The sequence below is a fragment of the Dendrobates tinctorius genome, unplaced genomic scaffold (genome assembly GCF_039654945.1).
Source record: "Dendrobates tinctorius isolate UK_male_01 unplaced genomic scaffold, ASM3965494v1 ptg000070l, whole genome shotgun sequence".
Taxonomy (NCBI): Eukaryota; Metazoa; Chordata; class Amphibia; order Anura; family Dendrobatidae; genus Dendrobates; species Dendrobates tinctorius.
This window is the reverse complement of record NW_027361738.1, coordinates 90,351,661-90,369,976: the sequence shown is the minus strand read 5'-3', so window position 1 is coordinate 90,369,976 and position 18,316 is coordinate 90,351,661.

The following is an 18,316-nucleotide window of genomic DNA, read 5'->3' as shown; positions in this document are numbered from 1 at the left end:
ATGGGGGGGCGAGGGGGGACAACTATGATCAACATATAGGAGAGCAAGGAGGGAGAACTATGAGGAACATATGGGGGCGAGGGGGGAGAACTATGAGCAACATATGGGGGCGAGGGGGAAGAAATATGAGGAACATATGGGGGGGTGAGGGGAGAGAACTATGAGGAACATATAGGAGAGCAAAGAGGGAGAACTATGAGGAACATATGGGGGGCGAAGGGGGAGAAATATGAGGAACATATGGGGGGCGAGGGGGGAGAAATATGAGGAACATATGGGGGCGCGAGGGGGGAGAAATATGAGGAACATATGGGGGCAGAAATCTGAGGACATTATGGGGGCCAGAGGCATTTCTAGGGGGGGGCAACCGGCAGAGAGGCACATTCGGGCCACCTAATGCGGTGGTCCGCATTGTCTCCCCTGGCGGCTGCGTTCTGCAGCCTGGGAGTCGGCCGTTTTTTGTGTCGGTTGTCAAGCTGACAGCCGGCGCAGAGACGCTGCAGTGCGCCGGCTCCCAGGGATCAATTGTACTGGCGTCTGTACAGAAGCCAGTACAATTGAAGCTCTGACAGCCGGGTCAGAGCGACGCCAGCTACGTGATCATGTCATGTGATCACGCTGCTGACGTCACTCGCTGGTGCACAGAGCGAACACTGGTGGTAAGGGCTCATACTCACCTGTGAGAGACTGGCACGATTCTTGTGCGAGTCTCTCACATGAAACCTGGGACTGCCGCCCGCACTCAGACCGGAGCGTGCGACTGCATGTATTTCTATGTAGCCACACGCTCCAGTCCCAGTGCCGGTGGCAGTGCCGGGTTTTCATACGAGAGACTCGCACGAGAATCGTGCGAGTCTCTCGCAAGTGAGAGTGAGCCCTAAGTGTGCTCCACTGAGGAGCTAAAGAAACCACTGAAGATGGGAGGGCGGGATTTGGAGTGGGGGGGTACATAATGTGTGGGGAGATTTGGAGTGGGGGGATATATAATGTGTTTGAGGGATTTGGAGTGGGGATGGAGGGTTATTTAATGTGTGGGAAGATTTGGAGTGGGGATTGGGGGGAGGGGATTTCATGTCTGGGGGATTTGGAGTGAGGATGAGGGGTACTTAATGTGTGTGGGGGAATTTGGCATGGGGATGGGGGGGATTTAATGTATGGTGGTATTTGCAGTGGGGATGGGGGGATTGAATGTGTGTGGGGAGATTTGAGGACACAAAATGAAGAGTATGTATGAGGGCATGTATGAGGATACAGTATGGGGGATGGGTGTAGACAGTATGGGGAGCAAACGGGTAAATGTATGTGGACACCGTATGAGTAGCGATGGGAAAAATGTATGTGGACACAGTATGGGGAGTGAGGGTGATGGGATGTCTGCAGACACAGTATGGGAAGTCAGGGGTATATGTGTGCAGACAGTATAGAGAGTGAGGGGGTAAATATATGAGGAGACAGTATGGTGAAAAGGTGGAATGTTAGAGGACACAGTATGAGGAGGGAGGGGAATAGTGTGAGGCGACAGTATATTGAAGATATTTATATTCAGGAGCATTATAATGACACTTCTATCTTTAAGGGCATCGTGTGGAGATTTGCTGCAGAAGACCGGAGAAGATGGAAGTCTGCAGAGACGAGATGTGGATGAGAAAACTCATCATGGGGTCTGGACAAGAAGTAGAAAAGAAGGAAAATGACTACAGAGACGACGTCATCTATAAGGTACCTGGATGTAAATATTATTTGTGATACTGACTTATTCTCATGCTTTTATTTATGTTAGGAACATTAAAGGAGTTGTCCAGGTTTATGCGGAGTCTGCAATCATTCTATGTGACTGCAGATTTCTGAATTCTCACAGTGCTCACTGAACGCTGTCAGGATTCTCTCATGCCGGTAATTTACATACATGCGGTCACATGCTGACTAGACAGGTGTGGCCTCACTCAATGAAAATGAACGGAGCGAGGCCGGGTACGTCTAGTCGGAATGTGGCCAGAAGTATACAAATCACATGCTTGTGCTGACATGACCGTGTACTCTTACCACCGGTACGGGAGAATCCTAAAAGTGTGCAGTGCATTAATTGTGAGAATTCAGAAGCTGCAATGTCAGGATTCAGCTCTGCAGGTTCCAGTAGTCATCACATGGACACTTCACTCATCTGCCATTTTCATACTTATGGTCCTGTGACAACGAGCCTCTCTGCCTGCTTTTTTCAGTTTTTCACTGAACATTGAGAGCATTAGGGAGAGCATGGCTAAGTGTGGAAATCGCATGGGGGTGGGGGGGGGGCGCCGAACCGAATTCTTGCCCCGGGTGCCAGAAAGCCTAGATACACCTCTGGTATGTGCCACATCCTCGCTCCCGAGGGCCATCCTGCCAGTTGCACCGACATCCAGGGTTCATGTTCCCATCCGGACCTGGGTCCATTTCACAAAGTAAGGTTTACAGGAACTGTCTTTCTCAGTCTAACCACTTAGTTCCCGCGGTCAGCATTGAATACAGCATCTAAGCATTGTTATCCAAAGAGGGCACAGTTAGCTCTGATCCTGGTCGTTAGGGAAAGGTGTCAGCTGTCATTGCCCTCATTGAGAAATTTTAGTACAGTACAGTGACTTGTGGGAACTACAAATTTTCGCCACAGAAAACCCTCCACTCCAAATTGCCAACCTCAGCGGCTCTGCGGTTTTAGAGCCACTGAGCTCCTTGATCGGCTGCCGCTCTGTCGACATGATGTAAGCATCACAGCCAATGCAAAACATCAGGAGCAGCGGCAAATACTCACTGGTGGGGCCTGGGAAGGTCAGCACTGTGCAGGAACAACCCCTTTATAATCAAACGGCCAAATTCACTAAGATTGCCATTTTGTGCACCAGTCTTAATAAATGAAGCGCTGGAGTAAGATGTATTACATTCATTAAGAGGCGTGCACCGTCACTTTGATGATGTAAATTATGATGAATTTGTTGGCCTCTCTTCATCATGCCCCATCCCATGCAAGCTACACCTCCTTTTATTAAAGTGAGTGGAGATTGCCGGAGCTTGAACATTTTTGCAAAACACCTCATGAAATCTTATGGACATAGAATCATAGAATGTTAGAGTTGGAAGGGGCCTCCAGGATCCTCGTGTCCAACCCCCTGCTCAATGCAGGATTCACTAAATCATGTCAGACAGATGTCTGTCCAGCCTCTGTGTGAAGACTTCCATTGAAGGAGAACGCACCACCTCTCGTGGCAGCCTGTTCCACTCATTGATCACTCTAACTGTCAAAAAGTTTTTTCTAAGTTCTAATCTGTGTCTCCTCCCATTCAGTTTTATTCCATTGCGTGTCCTGTTTTTATGTGCAAATGAGAATAATGATGATCCCTCTACACTGTGACAGCCCTTCAGATATTTGTAGACAGCTATAAAGTCTCCTCTTAGCCTTCTTTTTTGCAAGCTAAACATTCACAGATCCTCATTTTTCAGCTATGAGCTGCGGCCACTGCCTTTCGGGGCTTACCTACAGCATTCTAGAATGCTGTAGATAAGCCCCCGATCTAACCTGAAAGATAAGAAAAACAAGTTTTATTATACTTACACGGGGGACGGTCCGATGCGGTCCGGTCCGATGGGTGTCAAAGGTCCGGGTCCAGCGCCTCCCATCTTCATACGATGTCGTCATCTTCCTTGCTTCGTGTTGTGGCTCCTGCGTAGGCGTACTGATTTGCCCTGTTGAGGGCAGAGCCAAGTTCTGCAGTGCGCAGGCACAGGGAAAGGGGATAAGCCTCTGTAATGACACATTCAAGAAATCCAGGGAACCAGAGACTCTTTACAAAACCCAAGTCAGGAATACTCTACAGAATAGCTTCCAGATCATGGCTCCATCACGGGGGACACAGATTTAACATTCTACAGGATGCCAGCTTAGGGGGCAACGGCCCTAGCTGAAAGAGTACAGATCTGCTCCTTTGACCATCACTGAATCTATGGATACATTTGGGGTAGTCATGATTTGGACCCACTGGTCACCTGAGACCCATGGATACATTTCAGAAAAGCCAGCAACGTGACCCACCGGTCACCTGGCTCAATGGAGATGTTCGGAGAAGCTAGGTTGTGACCCTCTGATCACCTGTCCTTGTATCTTAATGGATTGTCAGCTTCCTAAACTTGTCATTACCTCCTCTCTGTGCATGCCACAGGTGGGTTAATCGACTCTGGAATATCTGAAGTCACAGCTGCTCTTATCTCGAGTCAATGGAAGGGTGAGACTTTGTAATTTACACCATCTTTGGATATTTTGCTGGGACTGTTCTATGTGTTACCTGCCTGTTTTGTGGTTCAATAAAGTATTGCAACGCTGTTTTACCCTCACTCTGTGCTGTCTGAGTAGTATTATGCCCACAATAAAAGGAGAGCGGACGTTCGGTGAAGTGATCCCTGGTCCATGCGATTTCGGGCTTCCGAACTAGAGCACCCTCTGACCCCCATGTTTCCACAAATCTCTTTTGCAAAAAATGCCCTCAAATATCAAATAAATTGCAGATGTCATTACACAGCTTTATATATATATTACATCATACTACCAACCATAACATTCCAGTTTCTTGCTGTGTTACACATCCATGTAAGCCAGCTGTTCACTGGGAATTTCACCCAGTTCTTCTCTACCAAAAAACCCCCCACAAATTTCTTCAACTTTTGCAGACGTCTCAGCTTGATGTGCCGATCCAGCCTAATGACTGTCTATAGAAAACCATGTATAAAGCCTTTTTCAAACAAAAGAGACGTAACAAAAGAAAAAGTGACAGATGTTCTGGTCCTCATGGCACTAGCAGTGGGTCTCACTTTAAATGATAATGATATAAAAATCCACAGGTAAACCCAACTTCAATGTGCCCGTCTACAAAAGAGGCCATCTTTCTCCATTCTTCTGTTCACCAGCACCTTGACTCTATTATATTACAGTGTGTTTTATATCTACTTTTATCCTTTACTCTTTATAGTCTGTGGGAGTTAAGACGCTGAATGACGGCAGCGTCTAATTCACTCTCTACAAAAGCGGCTGCTGAACATGTCCTTTGATTATGTGATTTATGAGTGCAGTTGTATCTTCTAGAATGTCAGACATTCACATGTAACAACCTTAACTAACTGAATTTTTAATAGAATGTCTATTGAACAGAGTAGGTGCAAATTCTCACGTTCCATTCCTCTGGCTACGACAGTGGTCTGTTGTCTCTGAAATGGGGGGGGAAGTACCACCTTTTACCTGATGGCATCCGCGGCACGATCTCACCTGTGCGTCATGTCATGACGATGCGTCAGGCCGGCTAATCCAAAGAAGAAACACGCGTGGGTAGAAAAAATGTTGGGAGTCTTTCGTCATTCTTATGAATGCCAGCTCGTAACAGGCAGTACTCCCTCTACCGTCCAGCGGGCCACAGCCGCTTCGTGGCTGATGGAATGGGACTTGCTAATTGATTTGCACCAACTCTACTTCAGTAAGACTTTTAATGAAGAAACAACATACTGTCCACCAAGTTGGGGCAGGGCTTAGTGACGTTTGTGGGCGGAGTCTTCCATCTGCAGGGCTTTCGTTGTTGGATAACTAGATGTGCTCAATATTCATAACATGCAATTGACATTTAGTGGCAGGTTATATGTGGATTGTGCAATAATAACAGTGTGATATGTGTGCTCTGCTTGTGTGACATGTGTATAGAGCTTGTGTGATGTGTGCACAGAGCTTATATGAAATGTGCACTGTGCTTGTGTGACGAGCACACTGTCTTGTGATGTGTATGCTGTGCTTATGTGATGTGGGCACTGTGCTTGTGTGATGAGTGCACTGTGCTTGTGTGATGTATACACTGTGAATGTGTGACATGTGCACTGTGTTTATGTGATGTCTGCACTGTGAATGTGTGAAGTCTGCACTGTGCATGTGTGACATTTGCACTGTCTTTATGTGACGTGTGCACTGAGCTTATGTGACAGGTGCACTGTGCTTGTATGACAAGTGGCCTGTACTTGGGTGATATGTGCGCTGTGCTCCTGTGACATGTGCATTGTTTGCATGATGTCTGTGATGCGCCCGAGGGGCCGTGGGATACTTGGTACCGGGCCCGTTAACTTCAATGGGAAATGTCACAGTGGCGGTGACCCGGTCCGTGGCCCCAGGTGGTTAAGGGGTAGAATTGGATGGGGATAAAGTTTATGTAGTGATTCGTGACGCCAGTTTGAATGTTCTACTGTAGTATAGCCGGCACTGCAGATGATCCCTGGGGGAGTAGACGTGATGGCAGTGCAAATGTTAAACTCTCTCCAACCAGGGTAGACCCCCAGAGATTGTGATGCAAGTAGAAGGCACGGAGTAATAAGGCAGGAGACAAGGAAAGTCACTTTATCATTTACTGTAGTTCAGGTGCAGTTCAGAGGAGATATTACAACTCTCACTAGGTTACAGTCTGCTCTGCAGAATGGGAGTTATCTTTCCCTGCTGTGACTCAGTGTAACTTCCTGCTATTCTAATCCCTTCTGGGACCAAGGCTTCACGGACTTTAGAACTTCCCAGTATTGCCTCTACTCACTGTGTATTTCACCTTCAGCATCTTGCAGCTTGAATCCTTTGTGAAGCAGCTCAAGTTCCCACTTGCACTATCCTTCACTGATCCTAGGTTATTGCAGTATTTCTGAGGGAAAACACTTTTCTGCTGGTTGTATAATCCCACGCAGTCTCTCAGCTTACCACCCTGCTCTAAAAGCATGGATGGTCTAGGGGCTGATCCCTGATGCTTCTTAGCTCTCACTCCTGGATCGAGCACATGTCTCAACATGGCCTCCAAGATGTTCTTCCTCCTTCTCACTGAGCTCAACAACTCAGCCCCTCCCCCTCCCAGTTAGGGTATGTCTGCAAAGCTCTCAGCTTCAGACAAGTGAGGGAGTTAGGCAAATTTTGTGTGTGTGTTGTGGTCTTTAGCAGAGAAAGCATAACTCCCATTGCTCACAAAACACATACAAAACAGTACATATTTAACCCTTTTGTGGCGATAAAGATGCAGGGCGCCACATTCCCCCCTAGTTAAAGGTAGTACGTCCTCGGGCTACACAAGGAGCATAAGCATATAACAAAATGACACATTTAACTTGGGTATGGGTGAACAGTCCCAGTAACTGAGTTAAGTAGTGGATTACAGTCCAAAACCACTTCTGATTGTTTGGATCGTCCCTGAGTGCAGCTGCAGGGCACACAGACCAAAATAGAAAATTCACTGCACTGGCTGTTTTAGATGGCTTCCTGCTAAGGCACAATTTTTCTTCTCGAGTTTAAGAGTCTTTACAAGAGTTCTTGTAGTAGAAGAAGGCATAATAACTACTAAAATCTCACATAAGTCCATGTGGGCGCAATTTCTTTAACATTTTTAGTAACGTTACCTAAGGCAAAGTTCAATGTAAGTACAACTGAAAAACGACTGTATATACTCGAGTATAAGCCGACCCGAGTATAAGCCGAGGCTCCTAATTTTGTCACGGAAAACTGGGTAAGCTTAATGACTCGAGTATAAGCCGGGTGTACATTGTCCCCTCATCCCTATCCTGCTCTGTGTGACTCTCCCCCCTCCCAGTACACGTGGCTCAGCTCCCCCTTCTATGTATGGCTCAGCTCCCTGTCCTCCCCCGTGCTCCCCCCGTCGTCCTCCGTGCTGTCCTGTCCTCCATGCTGCACCCGTCCTCTGTGCAGCCCCCGTCCTCCTCCGTGCTGCACCCATCCTCCGTGCTTCCAATGCCCTCTGTGCAGCCCCCGTCCTCCACCTGTCACGCGGGGCTTAGTTCAACTAAGGCTGAAATACCCGGGGCCCCTGTGATGTCCCTTTAACTAGGGGAAACCCTGTCTGACCCTCAACCCAGGGTTTTTGCTGATGGTGCAAATGCCTGAGCCTCCAACCTTTCCTTATCTCCTGTTCAGCCCTGCACTTAACCCTCCACCCTCCACCCAGTGAGGAGACACACCACCAAAGCTCCCACACAAATAAAGACAGACAGGGAGAACTTAAACTGCACTGCGCCGCACGCACACAGGAATATACAGTAATGTGAACAGGGCACAACTAAACACAAATATGGGAAGGAGAAAGGATAACAACGGATCATACAACACCAGATACGAATCTCTCTCTCTGCAACACCTCCACTCCAGACCGGAACCACTTGGTATGAAACACAAGCTATAATCGGCGACACCCATAGGCCAGCATGACTATTTAAAGACCGTGGGCGTGACTAAACATCCAACCTGGTCTCCAGCAAGATTAACCCCCGAGAGCCTGAAGATCAAGCCGGCGCCACTGAGGCTATAGTGGACGGAGGTGGAACTACCTCTGCCTGCCGGACGCTGTGGTGTGAATAGCGTCCGACATGACACCACCGTGCTGCCACCATCCTCCTCCGTGCTTCCAATGCTCTCTGTGCAGTCTCCGTCCTCCTCCATGCTTTCCCTGTCCTTCCCCAGTCCTCCTCTGTGCTGCCCCCATCCTCCATGCTGCCCCCATCCCCCGTGCTGCCCCCATCCTCCCCCGTGCTGCTCCCGTCCTCTTCCTTCATACTCACCCTGCTGTGCTGTCGCTGAACGTCCCTGCATCCTCCATTGTCCAGTGCTGACAGCTTCTTCCTGCCTTCAGCGGTCACATGGTACCGCTCATTAAGATGCTTCCACGCCCATGGGCGTCCATATTCATGACCTTAATGAGCTGTACCATGTGACCGCTAAAGGCAGAAAGAAGCTGTCAGCGCTGGGACAAGGAGGATGCAGGGGATGTTCAGCGAGGCATGGGAGGGGTGAGTATGACTTCCCAGCCACCGGCTCCCGCTGCCGCTCCCCCTCCCCGCTGGTTTCTGCTGAATGACTCGTGTATAAGCCGAGGGGGCATTTTCAGCACAAAAAAATGTGCTGAAAATCTCGGTTTATACACGAGTATATACGGTAACTTATTAATCTTAGAATATTTTTACAAATCATTTCTATAACGAGAAGGGGTTTGACCCTGTGTGCTATGCTGTGATCTGCACAAGAGAGGAATACTCAGGGGCGTATCTAGGGGGGAGAAGCTGGGGCAGTTGCCCCGGGCGCAGCCGGCAGGGGGTGCAGTCGGGCCGCCTAATGCAGCGGTCCGCAGTGTCCTCCCTGGCGGCTGCGTTCTGCCGCCCCCCCGGCCTGGGAGTCGGCGGTTCTCTGTGTCAGCTGTCAAGCTGACAGCTGGCGCAGAGAAGGTCTATACAGGTCTATACAGACGCCAGTACAATTGAAGCTCTGACCGCCGGGCCAGAGCGACGTCAGCAGCTTGATCAGGTCATGTGATCACCGAAGATGGGGGCTGTTAATGTGGGGAAGGGGGTTAATGAGTAGGGGGGTTAATGAGTGGGGATGGGGGTTAATGTGGGGAAGGGGTTTAATGAGTGGGGGGTTAATGAGTGGGGATGGGGGTTAATGTGTGGGGGGTTAATGAGTGGGGATGGGGGTTAATGTGTGGGGGGTTAATGAGGGGATGGGGGTTAATTTGTGGAGGAGTTAATGTGTGTGGGTGGTTAATGAGTGGGGATGGGGGTTAATGTGTGTGGGGGGGTTAATGAGTGGGGATGGGGGTTAATGTGTGGGGGTTAATGAGTGGGGATGGGGGATACTTAATGTGTGGGGGGATTTGGAGTGGGGGGTACATAATGTGTGGGGGGATTTGGGAGTAGGGATGGGGGGTTATTTTATGTGTGGGGGGATGTGGAGTTGGGATGGGGGGTTATTTTATGTGTGAGGGATTTGGAGTGGGGATGGGGGGGTTATTTAATGTGTGTGGGGATTTGGAGTGGGGATGGGGGATTTAATGTGTGTGGGGAGATTTGAGGACACAAAATGAAGAGTATGTATGAGGAAACAGTATGGGGGATGGGTGCAGACAGTATGGGGAGCGAACGGGTTAATGTATGTGGACACAGTATGGGGAGTGAGGGTGATGGGATGTGTGCAGACACAGTATGGGGATTCAGGGGTATGTGTGAGCAGACAGTATAGAGGGTGAGGGGGTAAATATATGAGGAGACAGTATGGTGAAGAGAGGGGATGTTAGAGGAGACAGCATGAGGAGGGAGGGGAATAGTGTGAGGCGACAGTATATTGCAGATATTTGTATTTAGGGGCATTATAATGACACTTCTATCTTTAAGGGGATCGTGTGGAGATTTGCTGCAGAAGACCGGAGAAGATGGAAGTCTGCAGAGACGGCTGTGGATGAGAAAACTCATCATGGGGTCTGGACAAGAAGAAGAAAAGGAGACCGACTCCAGAGACGACGTCATCTATAAGGTACCTGGATGTAAATATTATTTGTGATACTGACTTATTCTCATGTTTTTATTTGTTAGGAACATTAAAGGGGTTGTCCAGGTTTGTGCTGAGTCTGCAGTCATTCTATGTGACTGCAGACTTCTGAATTCTCACAGTGCTCACTGAACGCTGTTAGGATTCTCTTGTGCCGGTAATTTACATACATGCGGTCACATGCTGACTAGACATATGTGGCCTCACTCAATGAAAATGAACAGAGCGAGGCCGGGCACGTCTAGTTGGAATGTGGCCAGAAGTATACAAATCACATACTTGTGCTGACATGACTGTACATCGGTAAGGGAGAATCCTAAAAGTGTGCAGTGCATTAGTTGTGAGAATTCAGAAGCCTGCAATGTCAGGATTCAGCTCTGTAGGTTCCAGTGTCATCACATAGACACTTCACTCATATGCGATTTTCATAGTTATGGTCCTGTGACAACGAGCTTCTCATCCTGCTTTCAGTTTTTTACTGAACATTGAGAGGATTAGGAAGAGCAGCTTGTGGGTACATGGCTAAGTGGGCAAGTCGCATATGTACTTGGGGGGGGTGTGCGCCGAACCAAATTCTTGCCCCAGGTGCCAGAAAGCCTAGATACGCCTCTGGGAATACTAGACGACTTCATACGAATCTTTGAACCTACCATGGATACAACAGGTTCACTGCTGACTGTGGGCAAATTTTCTGATTCTTCCTCATGCACAGTGTTGGTGGTTGGCATTAGCGACTCATCGCTTCCAGAACAACTTGATGTCTCTGGTAAAGACCTTTGTGGGAACACCATCACTGGAACTACCACTGCGTTGTTAACTTGAAGCCAAGAACTAGAGAATTCACCTAGAACAGTGCAAATCTTGGTATCAATCTTTTCTTTTAGCTGAGGATCTTCCTTAGTCTCAACTCTTTCACACAATTGTGCTGGACATACTTTCAGATTGTCTCTGGATACGGTGGTACATGTTTTTCCGCCGTCTTTGGAGATAGTACACACTTTGCTGTTGTCAGAGCTAGATGGTTGAATAGTATAGGGTTTAGCCTCCCATTGGTCATCTAACTTGTGGTTTCTTCTCTTTTTCTTCAACACTTGTTCACCTGTTGATAAGGGGGTTGCCACAGCATGTCTATTAAAGTTCCTTTCCTGTTTTTGCCTAGCTTGAGCAAGACTTTCCTCTACACATTGTTGAACTTTCTGATACTGCAGTTGTCTTTCCGTATTCCAATCCATGTCCAATTGGCTGGATATGGTTTCAGGAGTTAGGACTCCCATTTCTTGGTCAATGGGGAGTTTACCTGGCCATGCACGCATCAAGTAAGCTGGAGCATATCCTGTTGCACTGGTTGGGATATGGTTGTACATTTCAATCAAATCAGGCAATTTCTCAGGCCATTGGTTCCTTTCTTCCAGTGGTAGGATCTGCAATAAATTGATCACCAGATGATTTAGTTTTTCGCAAATACCATTGCCTTGTGGATGGTATGGTGTAGTTCTGATCTTTTTACATCCATAGAGGGAGCAAAATTCTTGAAAGATTTCTGCTTCGAAGGCTGTACCTCTGTCTGTTAGCACTTGAGCTGAGTAACCATGGGGTCTGCAGAAATATTCCTGGAATGCCTTTGCAGCTGTTCTTGCTGTTTGGTCTTTCACCGGAATGACCACTAGGAAACGTGAATAGTGATCCACTATTGTTAAGGCATAGGTATATCCTGATCGGCTTGGGGTTAGTTGCACGTGGTCTAGGGCCACCAGTTCCAAAGGTTGTTTAGTGATGATGGGCTTCAAGGGGGCTCTTTGATTGGCAGAATTCTTTCTTCTGAGATTACATGAGCCGCATTCCCTACACCACTATTCAATGGACCGTCTCATACCTGTCCAGAAGGAGCGGTCGCGGATGACTACTTTCAGCTTTTTCCAACCAAAGTGTCCCGCTTGATTGTGGTAAGCTTCCAAGACAATGGGCATGTCTTTTCTGGGGACTACGATCTGCCAGACCAGTTCATGCGTACGTGGGTTAATAGCTCTTCGGATCAACTTGCCTTCAAAAAGGAACAGCTTCTTTCTCTCTTTCCACAACTGTTGGACATCCACAGGCGCATCAGGAGCTGGAGATGAATCTGCTTCTCCAAGGAGTTCTTTGACCATACATATTGCCGGGTCACTGCTCTGCGTCTCTGCCCAACCATGGTGAGGTAGTGGATTAAGGGAAACTTTGTGAATGGCAAGACTTCTCCCTGTCACGTGGTTAGAGTCTTGGGAGGCACCGTGGCGGTGGAATGCTGGCATCTCTATTTCTTCCAGGTCTTCTGCTGGATCAGGAGCATTTGGCATACAGGACAAGGCATCGGCATTGGCATTTTTAGTGCCAGCTCGGTATTTAATGACAAACTCATAATTGGACAACTGAGCCATCCATCTTTGTTCCAAGGCGCTGAGCCTGGCAGTCTCCAGATGGGTTAACGGATTGTTGTCCGTATAGATGGTAAATTTGGATGAGGCCAAATAGTGCTTGAACCTCTCGGTCACTGCCCAAATGATAGCCAAGAATTCTAGCTTGAAGGAGCTATAGTTGGTAGCGTTCCTCTCAGTATGACGAAGCTTCCAACTGGCATAAGCAATGACTTTCTCCTTACCCTGCTGCACTTGAGATAGGACAGCTCCTAACCCAACATTGCTGGCATCGGTGTGCAGGATAAACGACTGATCATAGTCTGGATACGCTAAGATCTCTTCTCCAGTAAGTGCTTGCTTAAGACTATTGAATGACTCATCCAACCTAGAATTCCACTCTATCAGGGGACTCTTGCCTCTGGCCTTTTTGGATTGGCTAACTAGGAGATCTTGAATTGGGGCTGCCAATTTAGTAAAGTCTTTGATAAAGCGTCGTAGTATCCCACTAGGCCTAGGAATTGTCTGATCTCTTGGATGTTGGTGGGTACCTGCCAGTCTCTGATGACTGTCACTTTGTCTGGGTCAGGTGCTACTCCATACTGCACTGTGGGCTTTAGGAGATGACACTTAGATGGTTTTACCTTTAAGCCGAAGTTGCACAATGCCTCCAAGACCTCTGCCAGGTGTTGCAGATGTTCCTCATAGGTCCTGGAATATACAATCACATCGTCCAAGTACAATAGCACAGTCTCAAAATTCATATGTCCCAGGCAACATTCCATAATTCTCTGAAAGGTCCCAGGAGCACTGCTCAATCCGAACGGCATGTAATTAAATTCACATAGCCCCATAGGAGTAGTGAACTCAGTTTTTTCTTTGTCTGCCTCAGCAACAGGAACCTGCCAGTACCCACTGGTTAAGTCCAAAGTGGAGAAGTACCTAGTTGATTTTAATGCTGCTAGAGACTCCTCTATGCGTGGTAAGGGGTATGCATCTTTGTGAGTAATTTTGTTATCTGTAATCTACACACATGCGCATTGTACCATCTTTCTTTTTGACTAACACCAGGGGAGCTGCCCAAGGACTGTAGCTATCCCTGATTACTCCTGCTTGTTTCATTTCTCTTAGCATACCTTTTGCACACTGATAATGAGCTGGAGGTACAGGACGATACCTTTCTTTGATAGGTGGGTGATCTCCTGTGGGGATTTTATGTTGAAACCCTTTTACCTGCCCAAAATCCAAAGGATGCTTACTGAAAACCCTCTCGCATTCCTGTACCACCCGCTACACTCCATTTTTCTGAAGTACAGGAGTGGAGTCGGTGCCAACATGTATCTTTTGGAAACATTCCTCCATCTGAACATAAGAGCCATTGCCATAAGTGGCTTCTGATGGATCCAAGGGTCCTACAGCCTGAATATCATTGTTGCTGACTGTGAATAGTTTGGCTACGGTTGCATAACGGGGTAAGCAAGCTTCCTCCTCTCCACAGTTCAGAACACGTACTGGGACCCTGCCCCTTTTAACATCAACAATTCCCCTGGCTGTCTGCACTGTTAGGCGTCAGGTTTCTGCATCTTCTCTGCAGGAATCCAGAACTTCACCATCTGCGGTCTCCTGCTGTCTATCTACCGCAGAGGAGATTACTTTGCAGGAGATCGCTCCAGAGATTAAGTCCCTCTGTTCTCCTACTGGGCATGCTCACGAGATGATCTCCCATTGGAGATCGGGAGTCATGTGCCCAGGTCCTGCTCCAGATCTCATTGGTCCATCTTGGAGATCTGGAAACTTCCGGAAGGTCCCGGCTATAAAAAACGCGCATGACGGTTCGGCCATGCGCTAGTATAGTCCCTAGTTGCTACTGTGTGAATGATGATGGATGTATGAACCTGCGAATGACTCAGTAAGATCCCCTCCCTCTGATATTACGAATGTGTACAGGGACTTAGATTAGAGTCAGCTCCAGCATGTGGCAAGCCTCAAGCCACTACGGCATCATCCACAGTGCTAGCGTCCGACATTGCGCCTGCTTCCTTGCTTTGTTGACTAGCGGCAGTGCCCTACGCCGCGCTGCAGTTGCAGCCCTCTTTGGCGTCCGCAGTAGCGACGCCGCACGCACGGTAGGTCTAGACGGACGCAGCTCCTCCGTCTTGGGTCCTGCTCCTGTGACCAGATACCGTGTGTGCATTTATCTGAGACCTGTGACACTAACAGGCTCAGCCTTTTGTGTCTACCTCTGCTGACATCTCTGTGAGCAAACAGAGATTGCTTACTGCATTTGGGTGACGTTCAACCCGCGTGCGCATTTCTGCCATATTGCTAGTCTGTCACTACTTAGCAGCAGTGTTCACACCTACTGCACGGTGGACCCCAAGTGGTGAACGCACTTTATCATTTATTTTTTTTAGTGCGTTCTGCCGTTCCTAACATGCACAGTAGGTCTGCTATCTGAATAGACTGGTTCAACGAGAGCTTGGTAGTCCCGTCTTCTGATGCCTATGGCTGCTCGGCACCAGATGAGGGTCTCACTCCTTGGGGGAAGCATAATGGAGTGGGGATCACTCACCTGTTGTGAGTTCATTTTCCCCTTCACTACTGAGGCCCGATGAACTCCCTCTTCTGGTAAAGAAAGGTAGTGAGCCTGATTATCAAACACCTGAGCCTAATGATGATGACTGGCTGAGTGGAGTTACTGACTGGATATAAGGCCGCCGACGCCCTTCTGCCCTGCGGGTGATTTCTCTGTGGGATCCTTGGAGACCAGTCTAAATTCCTGCTCTTCTAAAGCTAAGTTTTCTGCTCGGCTTTTTGCATTTGTGCTTTAACTTTGTTTTTCTTTGTTTTTCTGGATTTTTGCCATTCCCTGCTGGGGTGAGCTGAAGTCCTTTAGCTCTGTCTTCTGAAAATACCTGAGTGCTGATTTAGTTTTTGAAGCCTAGCTGCTTCAGGGTCTTTTTCCATATCAGCTTGTTGGCTTATATTTTTGATAGGGTTTTGGCAGATTGCAGACAGCAACCTTCCTTTCCTGTTCTGTTTAGTTAGCTTGGGCCCCATCGTTTGCTCAGCCTATCTTTCTATCTGTGTGAGTGTTTTTTCATCTTGCTTCACCGTCATTATATGTTGGGGGCTGTCTTTTACTTTGGGGTCTGCTCTGGGGCAGTTTAGATTTCCTTTTCTGTCTTTAGGCTATTTAGCTCTCCGGCTGTGGTCGAGGGGGCTAGGGCACCGTAGGAACCCCCCACGGCTACTGCTAGTTGTGTTGATAGGTTCAGGGGTCTGCAATCTGATAGTTGCCAACTTCTCTGGTTTTCTGGACATAGCTTCTATTTTTGTGTCTGCCTCCTACGGTGACTCAATCATAACAAAATCACCCGCCATACCGCAGATCCTAGGGTACTCAATAGCAGGAAAGAATTGTAAAAAAAAAAAAAAAAAGTGTGTATATTTTTTCCTCTATATCTCTGAGGCCGTAGGGGGAATTTTTTTTTCTCTCAATGGAGATAAAGCAATTGTCTGATCGTGTGGAGCAGCTCGCTGCGGAAGTGTGGGGAATTTCCGCCTACCTTGCTCATTCACATGCTGCTGAACCAAAGATTCCTACACCTGATGTATTTTTTGGGGATCGGTCTAAATTTTTGAATTTCAAAAATAATTGTAAATTATTTTTTGCCTTGAAGCCTAACTCGTCGGGGAACTCCGTGCAGCAGGTTAAAATTGTCATCTCTTTGCTGCGTGGCGATCCCCAGGATTGGGCGTTTTCTTTGAAACCAGATGATCCTATTCTGACTAATGTGAACGCATTTTTTCAAGCCTTGGGGTTGTTGTATGACGAACCTAATGCCATTGATCAGGCTGAAAAGACCCTGCTGGCATTGAACCAGGGTCGAGATTCTGCAGAATTGTACTGTCAAAAATTCCGAAAATGGGCAGTACTTACTACCTGGAATGATAATGCCTTGGCTGCTCTCTTTCGGAAGGGGTTGTCAGAAGCCGTAAAAGATACTATGGTGGGATTTCCTGTTCCCTCTGGTCTTGACGATTCTATGTCATTAGCTATTCAGGTTGATCGGCGTTTGCGCGAACGCAAAACTGCACGAGAGGTGTTGCCACCTGTTGAACAAATGTCTGAACCTATGCAATGTGATAGAGTTTTGTCCAGAGAGCAGCGTCAGGAGTTCAGAAGGCGTAATAAGTTGTGTTTTTTCTGTGGAGATGCCTCGCATATTATTTCTGTCTGTCCTAAACGAGAGAAACATTTTGCACACACGTTTTCTGTTGGTGGTGTTCAACCTAAGTTTCTTCTGGCTATTACTCTGATCTGCTCCCTGTCCACATTTTCCGCCAAGGCTTTTGTGGATTCGGGAGCAGCCCTAAACCTAATGGACTTGGATTTTGCTAAACGTTGTGGATTTCCGATGACACCTCTGAAGACGCCTATCCCTTTGAGGGGGATTGATGCTACTCCTTTGGCTAAAAATAAACCTCAGTTTTGGACCCAGGTGGTAATGCGGGTTGCCCCAGACCATCAAGAAAATTGCAGATTTTTGGTGTTTCATTATCTGCATGATACTATTGTTCTGGGGTTTCCCTGGTTACAAATTCATAATCCAGTTTTGGATTGGAAATCTGTGTCTGTGGTGAGTTGGGGTTGTCGGTGTGCCTTTAGTGAGGCTCCGGTGTTTTCCACCTCTCCTCAGTCGCATGATGTTCCTGATTATTTGGCGGACTTTTATGATGTATTTAGTGAGAATGAGTCTGCGTCTCTGCCTCCTCATAGGAGTAATGACTGTGCAATTGAACTGAGCCCGGGGTGTAAATTTCCCAAGGGTCGGCTCTACAATTTATCTGTACCCGAGCACGAGGCTATGCGATCATATATTAAGGAGGCGTTGGAGAAGGGTCATATTAGACCATCCTCGTCACCCTTAGGTGCCGGTTTTTTTTTTGTAGCCAAAAAGGATGGATCATTAAGACCTTGTATTGATTATTGTGCCCTTAACAAAATTACTGTTAAATATCAGTATCCGTTACCCCTGATTTCTGATCTATTCTCCAGAGTTAAAGGTGCTTGCTGGTTTACCAAGCTTGACCTCAGGGGGGCGTATAATCTTATTCGCATTAAGCATGGGGATGAATGGAAGACGGCGTTTAATACTCCGGAGGGACATTTTGAGTACCTGGTGATGCCTTTTGGGCTCACTAATGCCCCTTCTGTCTTCCAGTGCTTCATGAGCGATATTTTCCGAGATTTTGTCGATAAATTTTTGATTATCTATCTGGATGATATTTTGATCTTCTCCAAGGATTGGGATTCTCATGTGGAACATATTCGGACTGTGTTCCGGATCTTGAGGGAGAATTCCCTGTATGTCAAAGGATCTAAATGCCTTTTTGGAGTACAGAGGATTTCTTTTTTGGGATTTATTTTGTCCCCGTCAACTATTGAAATGGACCCGGCCAAGGTACAGGCCATTTATGATTGGGTTCAGCCCACTTCTTTGAAGGCCCTACAGAAGTTTTTGGGTTTTGCTAATTTTTATCGGAAATTTATAGCAAAATTTTCTAG